The sequence below is a fragment of the Phocoena sinus genome, chromosome 3 (genome assembly GCF_008692025.1).
Source record: "Phocoena sinus isolate mPhoSin1 chromosome 3, mPhoSin1.pri, whole genome shotgun sequence".
NCBI classification, from domain to species: domain Eukaryota; kingdom Metazoa; phylum Chordata; class Mammalia; order Artiodactyla; family Phocoenidae; genus Phocoena; species Phocoena sinus.
The window spans coordinates 23,740,765-23,754,537 of NC_045765.1; the positions used below are offsets into that span (position 1 = coordinate 23,740,765).

The 13,773-nt window shown below is 46.0% G+C and overlaps 1 long non-coding RNA gene across 1 annotated transcript in view; it reads right to left on the bottom strand.

Moving 5' to 3' along the window:
* Window positions 1–3,032: 3,032 nt before the first annotated feature.
* LOC116751339 overlaps window positions 3,033–13,773 on the bottom strand; it is a 140,140-nt gene continuing 129,399 nt past the window's right edge. Inside the window, exons 5-6 of the long non-coding RNA XR_004349233.1 lie at window positions 5,328–5,408; window positions 3,033–5,217 (exon numbers count right to left, since the gene is read on the bottom strand). This is a non-coding gene — a long non-coding RNA (uncharacterized LOC116751339). The remainder of the gene's footprint in view (window positions 5,218–5,327; window positions 5,409–13,773) is intronic.

A 13,773-nucleotide genomic window follows, 5' to 3' on the forward strand; every position in this document is an offset into this window, starting at 1 on the left:
GGCTCTGGGCACTCTTGGACCAAGGGTTGGAGGGAAACTCAGGAGACGTCTACGTCCATTGCCAGGAGGTTGAGAAATCAAATTGGATGGGAATCAGGGTGGGGAAAAATTCCTTCTCCTCAGTAAAGAATAGAGGAGCTTAGGTCTCTGACTTGCAAATGGAGAATACAAAGTAGTCACCCAGCCATTGTTATTTAATAAATTAATTAACTGCCGAGGAAGAAAGTGTGGAAATAAAAGACTAAAATAGATATGCCATTGAAAACATCAATATCTAAAAACAGTGTGCTTAAGATGTGTGCATTTATTGTATGTTCAAAAAAACGGTAAGCAGAGAGTGAGCGCTGGTTAACAACACACATGCTGAAGTATACTAGGTTTGTGTACTGATCTCTGAAGCTTACTGTGAAATGCAGCCCAAAATTATTGATGGATGTAGAAGGAAGGGCTAGATGGAGAATACATGATCAAAACAAGTAGAGTAAAATATTAACGCATATAGAATCTAAGTAGTCGGTATACAAGTGCTGCCTCTAAAATTCCTTCAACTCTGCATTGTTTGAAAATCTTTTATAAAAAGATTTTCAAAAAATAGTTTAGATGACAAGAAGAAATAGTTACACTATAGTGTTAAGCAGGAAAAGCAAACTACGTGACTTCAATTATGTAACAGCTCCTCTACCACCATGATGGGACTTCAGGCATTTTAGAAAAGACTCCCTTTTGAAAAAAAGGAGAAAAACATCTCGGCTGAAGTTATTATCATTGGAGGTTCATCTGCAGCTCAAAGGCTTCTGACCTTCCAGAATCCTCTTTTTATGTTTAGGGAGTCCTTAAAGAAAATATTCCTTAAGTTATCGACCTACATCTAAGAGGGAGAGAAATTGACAACCAGCTGAGAGTGAAATCGATCTGGGGAGTAGCCAGGTAAGAGGCGACCCCTACAGAGATGGGAGCAAATGGGGTCCGGTGAGGAGAAACCACTCTGTGGAACATGGTCTTCTCCTGGCTGCATCAGAGCATTTGCCATATTATGTCTTACAAATAGAGAAACTGAGGCACAAAGATGAAAGGGGACCTACCTCGGGTCACAGAACACTTCATAAATATGAAAGCCGACAGCAGCATCTTCACTATCTCAGCCACGGGGTCTGCTTTACCCAGTGCACCTGCCCTAGAGAACAGGAAGTCGGAAGCCAGGAGCCGATGTGCTCAGGTGAGGTGGAGAAACCGTCACCAGAACTGCATGCATGGGCCTCCTCGGGGGCACCCACTTCATCCCACTACTTCCAGGTGGGCAAGCACCACTCTGATTCTCTGCCATTGCTCTCCAGGTGTCGGGGGAAGAACGAACAAAGCTAGGCATACTCCATCATTTTCGTCCACCACCAATCCTAAGGCAAATCTTTCTGCCACCATATTCACCTGTCACCTTCCTGAGGAAGAAACCTGCAGGCGTGGTGGCATCGTGGGAGGGCAGGGGAGGGACAACTGTTTTCTGAGCAGGTCTGACCCCTGAGTGAGATGACCAGAGCCTCTCCACATGACCCGCTGAAGACACTCCGATGAGAAGTCAGCTTGGAGACCTCAGTTCCTGAAAATGCTAGTCGAACCGCCTCTTAACTTGGCTAGTCACTCAAGCATAGAATTACTCAGAACATCTTCGCCCATTAAACTGCCCCCATTTTTTTTTTTCTTTACAAAATCTGGCTGCTCTTCCCAAAATGTTTTGACTGGAAATTTTTGAAATGCCTTGAACATATTTATACGCAGTTCTTTGAAACAAGGGTGATTTCAACCACCGCTTTGCTCAGAGAGCTTGCCCTACTCTGCACTGCAGTGTGGAGCGAAAGCCTGGAGTCAGAGCCTCACAAGTCATAAAGCTCGAACTACAGTAACGCCATCCGGAGGCCAGAGACACAAAGCAAGTATGTCACTCACCTCTGACCAATGGCAGGGGCCTCTGGAGACTGGGTTCAATCTAAGAAAATAACCACTGAGGCAGAAGAGGTGAAAGGAGCTGCATTGGGGGACAACTAAGAATCTCTCCAATGAAAGTTCAGCATCATCCCGTTGACAAGCATTTATTGAGCATCTACTATGTTGGAGATTCAACCAGAGAGCAAGAGAAGGTGTGCATAACCAGAGCCATGCTGGGTGGTAGAGAAGACCATATGACTATATGGGGACTGGAGAGCCCAGGTGCAAAGCAGAAAGGAGGTCAGTTTGGGCTGCAAATTATAACCAGGACAAACCCACTTTGCAGCCCAGTTCACAAGCCTCCCTTCCGGGGTCCTCACAGTGGCTATATGACAGCTTCCCACAATCCATTTTGCTCACCTGAGGTTATCACCTCCCTGAGAAACCTTCTGTCCTGACCACTCCAAGACACTCAGCATCCACACCCCTAACTCAGCAAACACCACTTTGGGTTCTTCCCAAGAATTCCGCCAGTTTGCCAGCTGCATGGACATCTGTGGGACCCTTTTAGAAAAGATGTCCCCAAATCTCTTGATCATGACACTATGTCCAGTTGGCCCACTCTTCTCCACAGAGCAGGGAAGAGGCCAGCCTGCAAGAGGTGGTTTCGCTTAGCCCGGCCTCTCTACCACCTAAGATGTGAGCTGTGATTCTCTGGAGTCTGGGAAGGATGTATTTGGACTTCTTGGAACACAGCAGGCTCCCTGGCTTCTTGAACTTAATGAGGAGTGAGACGCTTTGCTTTGATCTCTGCCCCAAGCCATAGAAGATCAAAATACCCTGGATCTGTACTTACGTAGGCAGCTCCATTTTTAGGCAATATTGCACAGAGGGCCTTAACCAGTGTTGGCACCTCCCAGGTGCCAACTACTCCCAGGTGTAGTATCCCTCCGCTGCCCACACCCAGCCTTGTAAGTCTGTGCCTTGGCTCCTCAGCCCCAAAGCAGGACATTAAAGGCTTATTGAGCTGCGTCTTTAATAATATTTTTTTTAATGTTTAAGAACCACCATAAAAATCCATTGGATGGCATTTTTTTTTCCACTTTGGCAAAACTAGAGTCATAGTCTATGTTATTACAAACTCAACCACAAGAGAAGAAAGTCATCCAGTCACAATTTAGAAAATCACATTCCATTAGCACTGGAAGGGCATAATAGCCGAGCAGAGATGTGTCCAGTCACATCTGTCTTTTTCCATAGACGCTTCTCCCCCCAGGCCACTATTGAGCAACTTGTCCCCTTTCCAAGCAGCCTCTACGTGCTGGAGACTGACCTGAAGTGATTCTCTGTTTTCTCAAACCTACAGACAGAGAGGCCTTAGACTTAACATAATTTGAGAAACCCCAAAGGAAGACCCCTTGACACTCCCCCACCCCGCTCTGCCAATGTAGAGATTTGTTGGAGGCTCTATTAACGCCAAAAAGTCCCTTATAAATGTAAGCTGCTCCTGGAAGAGATAATGCATTAAAACACATAGCCATTCACACTTTAGTATGACGTTTTCTGATAATAGCTATTATTTATTGAGCATCTAATCTGGGCCAGGCACTGAAGCAGGCCCTTTAGACAGTCACTTTATCACATTTGGAAGGAATTAAACTTTGTAAAATTTTGGTGAGGGAAAGTTTGGACATGTCTGATTAGCAAGTGGTTAGGATGGGGATGTTAAGTATATGGACATGATTGACACCACATAGAGAGATAGAAGGCCAAGGGGGAAGTCATGAACTTTAATGGAGAACTCAAGATAGGCTTCACAGAGGTGGTGTTTCACTGGGATTTTGAAGGATAAGAAGCAGTTCATCAGGTAGCCAAGGTGAAGAAGGGAATTCTTGTAGAGGGAATAAACATGGGAAAAGCGGTACCGGTATATAAAATAATATTATCTCTCTGTCTATCTATGTATCTATCTATCTCTGTCTGAGTTCCAGCAGGAACACTCAGATAAGAGAATTCAAGAAGGATTTAGCAAACAGACTATTGACAAAAGTGTGGACAAGATACAGGAAAACCACAAAAGGTAGTGCGGGATTCCAGGTGCTGTACCACCCCTGGACCCAAAAGGATGAAAGAAGGCAGCAGTTACCCAGATGCAGAAAGAGAAAACTATGTAGTGAAGGCCACCTTAAGAGGATGTGAGACTTCCAAGTCACGCAGCCAGCCTGAGATGACCTCACAGGGAGGGAGCCAGGGGAATAAATCCCTCCACCTCTGTCTCCCCTGCCCCTACCCCCAGAGCTCCTGTGGTGCTCCCCATAGGCCCACACCAGCAGGAAGCCAGAGGGCAAGGCAGGGGAGCCTGGATGATGCACCCCTAGTGGGCTGACTCCTGGGGCTCAGAGCTGGGCAGAGCCGGGTGCAGGGGGCTCTGGGGTGTGGACAACTAGAAAGCACCCAAAAGAATGTATGAGATGTGGCTAGAACATGGAGTATCGGGGGTGGAGGGGGACGTGATAGAGGGACACAGAGCAGAAATGCGACTGCAGTGGAGCCTGTCTGTCAGGCTAAGAGTAAGCGGGAACCACGGACCTGACGTGGTCATAGAGACCCTGGCCACCGCTGGGCCCTGGGAACAGGCGTTCATCAGAAGGCACCTGGCAGCCAATGACTCCTGAGCTGAGCCAACAGCTTCCTGAGCTTCCCAGGCTGCCCTCTGGAAGCGACCCCAACCAGCCTTGTCTCTTGGAGCCCGTGACACCGCAAACCAGAGCCCGGGAACACAGAGGGGTGCCGGCTGCCAGTGGCTACCGAGAGCGCAGCCCGTAACATCTTGGACCAGTTAAAACTAGTCTATCTCTTTTATTTATATTCCATTCCACCTTTTCCCCCCTCCTCATGTGGAAAGAGAGCCCGGGGATCAGGAGCTCAGAGGAGCAGGTTTCCCAGAAAGACAAGAAATGCCTGTCCACTTCCCCCAAGGAACAGCTCCAGGCGGCCAGCCGGGAAGCCCGGTCAGTCCTGCCCTGTCAGGCCTCAGAAAACAGACGAGTGCCAGCCCCTCTCATCTGGGAAACATTAAAAACAATCTCTGAAGTGATTCACTAAAAGTCCTCCAGTGGCAGAAGACCATCACCCAGATGTGAACATAAACACAGAGGGAAATTCCAGCATCAGAATGGTTTCAGGTCTTTAAACAAATGCGTGGCTATTTCAGGGAAGGGAAGAGTCTTTTGACTGTCTTTCCAAGTCCCCAGAATCCAAGTCAGACTCTCTCCATCCAGCAGACCAGGCAAATTCCTACAATGCCAAACACAGAAAACTGTGAAAACACTCACTTGACTCCCTGGGGCCCTGCCCACTTGAAATTCCCAGCATCCCACCAGCCAAGGCCAGTCACCCAAGCTTACCAAGCTTCTGGTGGTGCAGCCTTCAGCTCAGCCTTTGTAAAGCACCGGAAATTAAAGCCGAAGCAATTGGTCCATTCTGCTCTGAAAAAAAAATCAGCATAGAAAATAGATGGAGAGTAAATCAGTATCAGGCAAAACTGAGAGTGTGTATACACCGATAAAACATAGTAAAAACGAAAGAAAATAGAAGTACATTGGGGCACAGATCACATGTTATCGTGTCTATTGTCTGGCAGAGTGAGTGGCACATGGTAGGTGCTTGATAAACATGTCAGGAAAGAGAGAAGGAGGGAAGGAAGGAAGGAAGTTGGGAGGGAGGGAGGGAGGGAAGGAAGGAAGGAAGGGGGGAGGGAGGGAGGGAGGGAAGGAGGGAGGGAAAGAAGGAAGTCCACGTGCAAAGGTAATTAAAGAGGTAATACTACAGTTTAAAAGTGTAACAGATTCAGCATTGTTTAATTATTACACTTCATAATTCACATACATAATGTATATGTACCATACATAACATGATAATACAACTTAGTTCTTAGTAATACAGGCAAGAAAAGCAAAAATAGATAAATAAGACTACATCAAACTTCAAAACATTTATACATCAAAGGATATAATCAACAGAGTCAAAAGGCAACCTAGGGATGGAAGAATATATTTGCAAATCATATATCTAATGAGAGTTAATACCCAGAATATATAAAGAACTCTTACAACTCAACAAAAAAATCAAATAAGTCGATTAAAAAATGGGCAAAGGACTTGAATAGATATTCTGCAATAATATGCAAACGGAAAACAAGGACATGAAAAGATATTAACGCCACTAATTATCAGAGAAATGCAAATCAAAATCGTAAGATATCACCTCACACCCATGAGGATGGTATTATTTGTTAAAATAATATATGTGTATGTATAACTAAATCACTTTGCTGTACACCTGAAACTAACATAACATTGTTAATCAACTATGCTCCAATATAAAATAAAAATTAAAAAAATAAAGTGTATACAAGCCGTGTTTATCATTAAAAACAAAACAAAACAAAACCCTCCCTATTTCTTCCTCCAGCCTGGGGAAACCACCAGTCTCCTTTCTGTCTCTAAGAATCTGATTACTCTAAGTGCCTCATATAAATGGAATCATACAGTATTTGCCCTTTGGTGTCTGGCTTATTTCACGTAGCATAATGTCTTCAAGGTCCATCCATATTGTGGCATGTATCAGAATGCCCTTCCCTTTTAAGGCTGAATAATATTCCATTGTATGTATATACCGCATTTCGCTTATCCATTCATCCGTTGATAGACACTTGGGCTACTTCCACCTCTTGGCTAATGAGAATAATGCTGCTATGAACATGACTGTGTAAGTATCTTTTGGAGTCCCAGCTTTTGATTCTTTGGGGTGTATACCACTGGGATTTCTTTTTAGTGATGAAATTTCCTCTGAAAGCTGGAGGGTGGAGCGGGGAGAGCCCAGCATTCGCTGAGAATGGGTAAATGATCTAGCTGTCAGATGGTGGAGAGCACAGCACTTGTGAACTTACTCATATTTAGATTAGACTTCTAACTCTACCGTGATTACAGACAATTATGAATCTGTGGAAACCCCACTCGTCATCACAGCCAGCTGCACATTCCCAGGGAAGATCAGTGCAAAGGGGAGAGTTTGGAAGCCTGAGAGACCTGGGTTCAAATCTCAGGAGGAGTCCTTATTAGCTATATGGCTCGAGCAGGCCAGAGACCCAATACCCAAAACATGAAGGTGATAAAACGCTCTTCACATAGTTGACGTGAAGACTAGTGAGAAAGTATACACAGTGCTGGTGGGTTGCAAGCACTCAATAAGCACTGTGTTTCCTCCACTCTGCGGTACCTCCCCTTTTTTTCAATGTCACGTTCTACAATTACATTTCCGAATTCAGGGTGTGCTTTACCAGATACCAGCTTTATCGTTGCCTGTGGATGGAGTGAACTCAGCCAAACTGCTCTGGAGAAATCATAGAATTTTCCCAAGAAGAAGCTGGTGTAAAAGACCCCAAGGTGAGAATGCCCAGCACTCAGCGCTGGCATGTTCACCTGTCAAAGGTCCCTGTTCACCTCAGATGAAAGCAGGTTTCCAAAGAGTAAGTCCTTGGCCGGTGCTATGTAGCAAAACTGTGAATCACGTGACTGAGGAACAGACCCAACAGTGGAGCAAAAGGGTTGAGGATGAAGGTCCTGGAATTAGCAGTCCTGGGTGTGACCTTAAGAAAGTCACTTCATTTCTCCAAACCTCAGCTTCCTCATCTGTAAAATGGAGCCAATAATAGTATGCCTCCTAGGGTGGCTGTGAGGAGTAAGAGGTGGGTAGTGTTGTAACGTGCATGGCACAGAGCCCACACTGGGCAGCTGTGGAACCCAGATGAGATGAGCCAGGTTCCCTCTCCCCTCACTCCTCAGGCATTTCTGCAGGAGAGGGGGTTTAATGGGAAGTGTGCACTGTGCCCTGCCCCTTCTCCAAACTGTACCATCAGCACCCTCCACATTTTCTTTCATCACCCTTAAGGCCTTGATCATAAAGTTTACGAGACGTAAAGAGTATCTCATCTACCCGTCCTTCCATCCATCCACCCACCCATCCATCCATCCATCCACTCATCCATCCATCCACCCATCCATTCATCCTTGTACTCAAGAAGTAAACAGTAGCTCATCTACCCGTCCATCCATCCATCCATTCATCCATCCATCCATCCACCCACCCATCCATCCATCCACCCACCCATCCATCCACCCATTCATCCATGTACTCATCTAACATTTATTGAGTGCCTGCCCTATGCCAAGCCTGACATAGCCATTGGGAACCAAAAGATGAATAGAACAGGCCTCTACTCTACAGGAAATCACAGTGGAAGTTGGGGAGAAAAAAAAAGTAACGACAAGAACAGCAAACACTTATTTAGGGCTACATGCTAGGCGCGGCTTCAAGTGCCTTTGCATAATACATTTAATTCTCCCAACAGGCCTATGATTTTTAATAATGCTGGTAAGTAGCGGAGCTGGAATTTGAACTTGAGCCTTCTGGCTGCAGAGTCCATGCTTCCAACTAGACTGAGAGTCAAAAAACTTTAACAGCAGGTCTGGTACAGACACCCACACATCAGGACAAATGTCAGTGATTTTGTGATGCTCTCGAATGCCAGTCAAAACCAAGCCAGCTCTCCTTCAACTGTTTTTAACCTGTAGACTGTAGGACCCTAACACTAATGGAGTCTTGGGCAGAGGTCACGGGATCGGACTTGGGGGTGTGAAGGAGGGTGTCCAACAGCTCCCCAGAATCAGCGGGCAGCCAAGTGCTTGCGGTGCTTGAACGCCCTGAAGGTTGATGAGTGGGGAACATGTAAATTACACTCCATCCCTCACGAGTCACTGAGCGCTATTCTCACACACATCGGCTCATTTAACCTTCAAGAGAGCCCTGTGAAGGAGATCTAATTGCTGTCCCAACTTCACAAAGGAGCGACCTGAGGCTCAGTGTCCCCAAGCGGGGGACACCCAGCACACCTGTCGAAGGCCCTTGTTCAGCTCAGATGAAAGAATTATTTCCAAAAAGAACATCTTTGGCCCAATTCTACATGCTTGCCAGAAGCAAAGGAGTTGGACCTGCATTCAGTTTCTTTGCCTCCCACCAATAACCAGCCAGATGTCAGAGGGTCCCTTCCTTTATTCTCTGCCCTGCTGTCCCCTCCTCAAGGCGCCACTCTCCTAGGTGTCGTGCCCATAAGGGGCCCTTTTAGATGACACCCCACAGCCTCACTCCGGGTCTTTCTTGCTCACCCATTGCCTCACACATATGCATACTCCCCTATTTCCAAACCGAATCAGTACCAGGCTCAGTGCATTTTGTCAAGTATCTTGAAATACTGTAAACTCATTCATGTGACGGTATTGCTGAATAGGTGTGGTTTTTAAAGGGGGCCTTCTATTTGGATAGTATAGTAACACACTGGAATGGATCATTATAGGAGTTTCCAGTATCCTGGAAACTTAATATGCCTCATCATATACAGAATATTACCTGAGGATGACATTCATTCATTCATTTCTTCATTTCGTATCCCAGCCAACATTTACTGAGTGCCTTGTACCTGCCAGGAAATGTCATGTGTGCTGAGAACACAACAGTGAGCGAGACAGTCGAAGTCCCTGGTCTCAGAAAATCCACTGTGTAGCTGAGGAGACGGAGCTGTAAGCAAAGACCTTGCCAAGGAGTTTTCATTCTCATTCTGAGGATTATAATAAAGGGTGGAAACTCATGCAGGGATCAAGGTAGTCAGGAAGGCCTGCTGGAGAAACTGCAGTCTCTGCTGGGCACTGGTGGGTGACCGGGAGCTCACCAGGCAGAAGAGGGCATATGCAGGCACTCTGGTACCTGCAATTGTGCAGAGTCTGAAACGGCACAAGCAAGGCCGGCCCTGGGCCCACTCATTTCATGAGACCCTTAAAAGGGGCTGAAGCTCACCACAGCCAAGGCATTTGTGCCAAGCAGTAGGTAAAAGCAACAGGCCAGGGTGTCCTTAGGACTGAGTAGATGGCAGCAGTATGTCCCTCCCTTTGGAACGTTAGAAATAGAGTCTGTGCTCCTGGGGTTCTTGGTTCCCTGTGAAATTGCCCAAGTTGATGATCGTGACAACACAGGAGGCAAATCGGTTGTCTCTGCACACAATCTGCGGTGTCTCCCTGACCCTGGCATATCCAAGGAGCTGTCTCAATATTCGGCTGCCCTTTCCCCTGCCTGTCAAGGGAAAGAAAGGCTTCGGCATTAACCGTGACAATGACGGGTGACCTGAGAGTTTTCTTTGACCTGCCACCTAAGGTAAGTGGCGTTTTGCAAAGATCCCAAGACTTTGCTTTTAATTCAGCTTGAACCCAAGTTTCCCTCCCAGGCACTATCTCCAATGTGCTGGGTTGCCCAGTGAAAAGAATCATAGCCCTTTCCTTTTCTGGCTTTCTCTGATGCAACAAGCCTCCAGCAGTCGTCAGAAAAGAGGGCAAGTAACATCCGTGGTAGAGACAAGCCTATGAAATTAGTTCAAACATACAGCTAGGCACTGTACTTACTGCAGAGAGACACATGCTGTTCCGTGGACACAGGCCTATTCGTGAGTCACCAGGCATAATGGGGCATTGTTGAAAGTGTTGGAAACATGAGAATTTCCTCACTGCCCAGCTTAGGTAATGTTGGAGTTACATTTGCCTCCAGAAAGGAAGTCAGAGAGACTCAGCCCAACTCCCAGTTGCCAAGCCCAAACCATCGGGCCACCATGTTTTTAGGCTGACTCGTGTTCATAGGAGTCACCCCAGGTTGTGTTTAAGGATCAACATCTCATCTGCATACACAAGAGAAGTGAGTGCTTTGACAAAGGACGTGCACAAAACTCTGGCCAGAGGGTCCTAGGCCAGGGGGAAGGCTATTTTAAAGACACACACACACACCAGGGCTCTGTCCTATCAGATAGATTGGTGGGAAGAGGAAAAACTTGCCTATGATTTGGTGTGAGGAAGGGATACGGCAGACATGCAGGCAACGATCCATCTAGAATAATGTAGAATAGCTCTCATTTCTTGAGTATATTATGGGCCAGGCACTGTTCAGTGCTGTATGTGTATGACTTCATTTCTTCCCACATACCTGAGATCCAAGTGGGTCCTGCCAACCTCGTTTACAGAAGGAACTGAGAGGTGACAGAACACGCCTATGTCACAGAGCCACCTGGGATTTGAACTCAAGTCTGAGGGATACTAGAGGTGGTGCCCTTTCTTAACCACTATACTATACCACATGATGAAATTTAGGGGGAGGAAATTTGGTGGCCGAGTGTCATTTAATTATCCTTAGCCCTGGATAAGGGCTGGCACCGGGATCCAGTTGCACAGTCCCAGACCCTGAGCTCCTGTCTCCCATGATCCTTTGCACCTGCTTCTATCGCAGCCCTGTCACACAGCTCAACACCAAGATGGCTTGTGAGAACACTGTCTCCCCACTCGATCCAAGTCCCCCAGAACAGGCACTCCATTGTATTCTCTGCATCTGCCACAACACCTGGAGCTGGGCTCACACTCCGAACAGTTTTGTGGGTCCACATGAACGGATGGATAGAGGGTCACCCACGTGCATGAATGATTCAAACAAACTGGGCTTGATTCCAAGCTCAGTCACTGGCTGGCTGGGTGGCCTCGAGCATGTCACCAGGCCTCAGTTTTCTCACCTGTGCCATTGAGAGGTTCAATTACAACTGTATCTGCAAAATGAGAGACGGATCCCACAGGTGGAATGCAAAAATGAAAGTTCTTTGTTTTTATTATTTTATTTAAATTGATATTTATTTTCTCCATAGAAAAATATAACTAGTTCTTCAAGCCTCTGAAGTTTTCTTTTATTATAAGACTAAGTTAAAAAAAAAAAAAGTAGTTCATCTTAAGAGTCTATTCAATCTTGGACCCCATCCAGGTCTCTCTGTGTCATGCTCACCCCACACCACTCTTTCCCACGCCTGCCCTCCAGCCCAAGGACCCTCCTGTGGTCTAGGGTGGAGAGAGGCCCTGAGGCTTTTCCTTGATCTTCATTCTAATCCTATGTTACAGAGAAATTGTGCCTGTTCCCCTCAGGCCCCCACTCTTGATTCACAAAGGCACATTTTGGTTGTCTCACCGCTGGACATGGATTCAGGCTGGAGAGCAAGTAGTTAAAATTGGGTTCGGGAAGCAGCCCACCCGAGCTTGAATCTCACCACATTCTAGCTATGTAACTCAGTCTGGTTTCTTAACCTGTCTGTGCTGAATCCCTTCCTCTGTAACCTGGAGGTCCTAGTGGCAGTTATCGTGTGAGGAGTCAATGAATTCATAGACATATGGCTCTCAGAACAGGGTTTGGCATGTGGAAAGCAAATAATTTTAAAATTTGTTTGGAAACATAAAAGGTCCCGAGTAGCAAAAACAATCTTGAGAAAGAAGAACAGAGCTGGAAGAATCATGCTCCCTGACTTCAGACTATACTACAAAGCTATAGTCATCAAAACAATATGCCTCCCTGGTGGCGCTGTGGTTGAGAGTCCGCCTGCCCATGCAGGAGACATGGGTTCGTGCCCCGGTCCGGGAGGATCCCACATGGTGTGGAGCAGCTGGGACCATGAGCCATGGCTCCGCAACGGGAGGGGCCGCAACAGTGAGAGGCCCGCGTACCGCAAAAAAATAAAAAAATTTAAAAAATAAAATAAAAAAACAGTATGGTAATGGCACAAAAAAACAGACAGATCAGTGAAACAGAAAGCCCAGAAATAAACCCACATACTTACGGTCAATTAATCTATGACAAAAGAGTCAAGAATATACAATGGAGAAAAGACAGTCTCTTCAATAAGTGGTGCTGGGAAAATTGGACAGCTACATGTAAAAGAGTGAAAGTAGAACATTCTCTAACACCATACACAAAAATAAACTCAAAATGGATTAACGACCTAAATGTAAGAACAGATAACTATGAAACACCTACAGGAAAACACAGGCGGAACACTCTTTGACATAAATAGCAGCAATATTTTTTTGGATCCATCTCTTAAAGTAAAGGCAATAAAAGAAAAAAATAAACAAATGGACTGAATTAAACTTAAAAGCTTTGGGGTATTATTTCTTCCACTTTTTATTCTCACAATTAAAACCCAGCTTCTCCTGAAGTGTGGCAGCCTCTGTCTGACCCAAGGAGAGGTCACATATGAGGAACTGGAAGGAAAGAGAAGCACAGAGGTGGCACGTAAAACTCAGACTCTCCTGACAGCCAGCATCCAACAGGGAGGAGCAGATGCCCATTCAGGACTCAGGGACGCAAGAGTCCCAGGGCAGGAGAAGCCCAGTGACTCAGCCCAGAACTCCCCAGCTCACATGGCCACAGAACTGGGTCAGCAAGTTCAACACGAGCTTGTCACACAGGTCCCAGCTGACATCTGAGACACTTTATGACCACCTCAAATGTCATTCCTCACATGTAAAATCAGGATGGTAATAATGTCACCCTTGAGGAGAGGTTGTGAGAATGAGCTGGATTAATACACATGAAGAGCTTAGAAGGGAGCTTACGTATCAACTTTCCCAAATGTTAGAGCTTATTGTTACCTCGCTTAATTCTTATTTTCTTCTTTGTGGCTTTCTTCATGTCCCTTTTTCCTATGATGGGTATGAATTACTTTTACAACTAGGATAATATGGAAATAGGGAAAGGATCTGTTTTAAAGAAAAAAGAACAATGATTATAGATAGAATTGCAGTGCTGTTGGCTGTGAGGAAGGGAGAGGCTATGTCTAGTTGGGGGTAACTCTGGGTGGGCCTCACAGAGGCAGCAGCATTAGAGATGGGCTTTCAAGCATGGGTAGAATCTCATTTAGTGGTGAGGGGGCTCCCTGGTGCACCA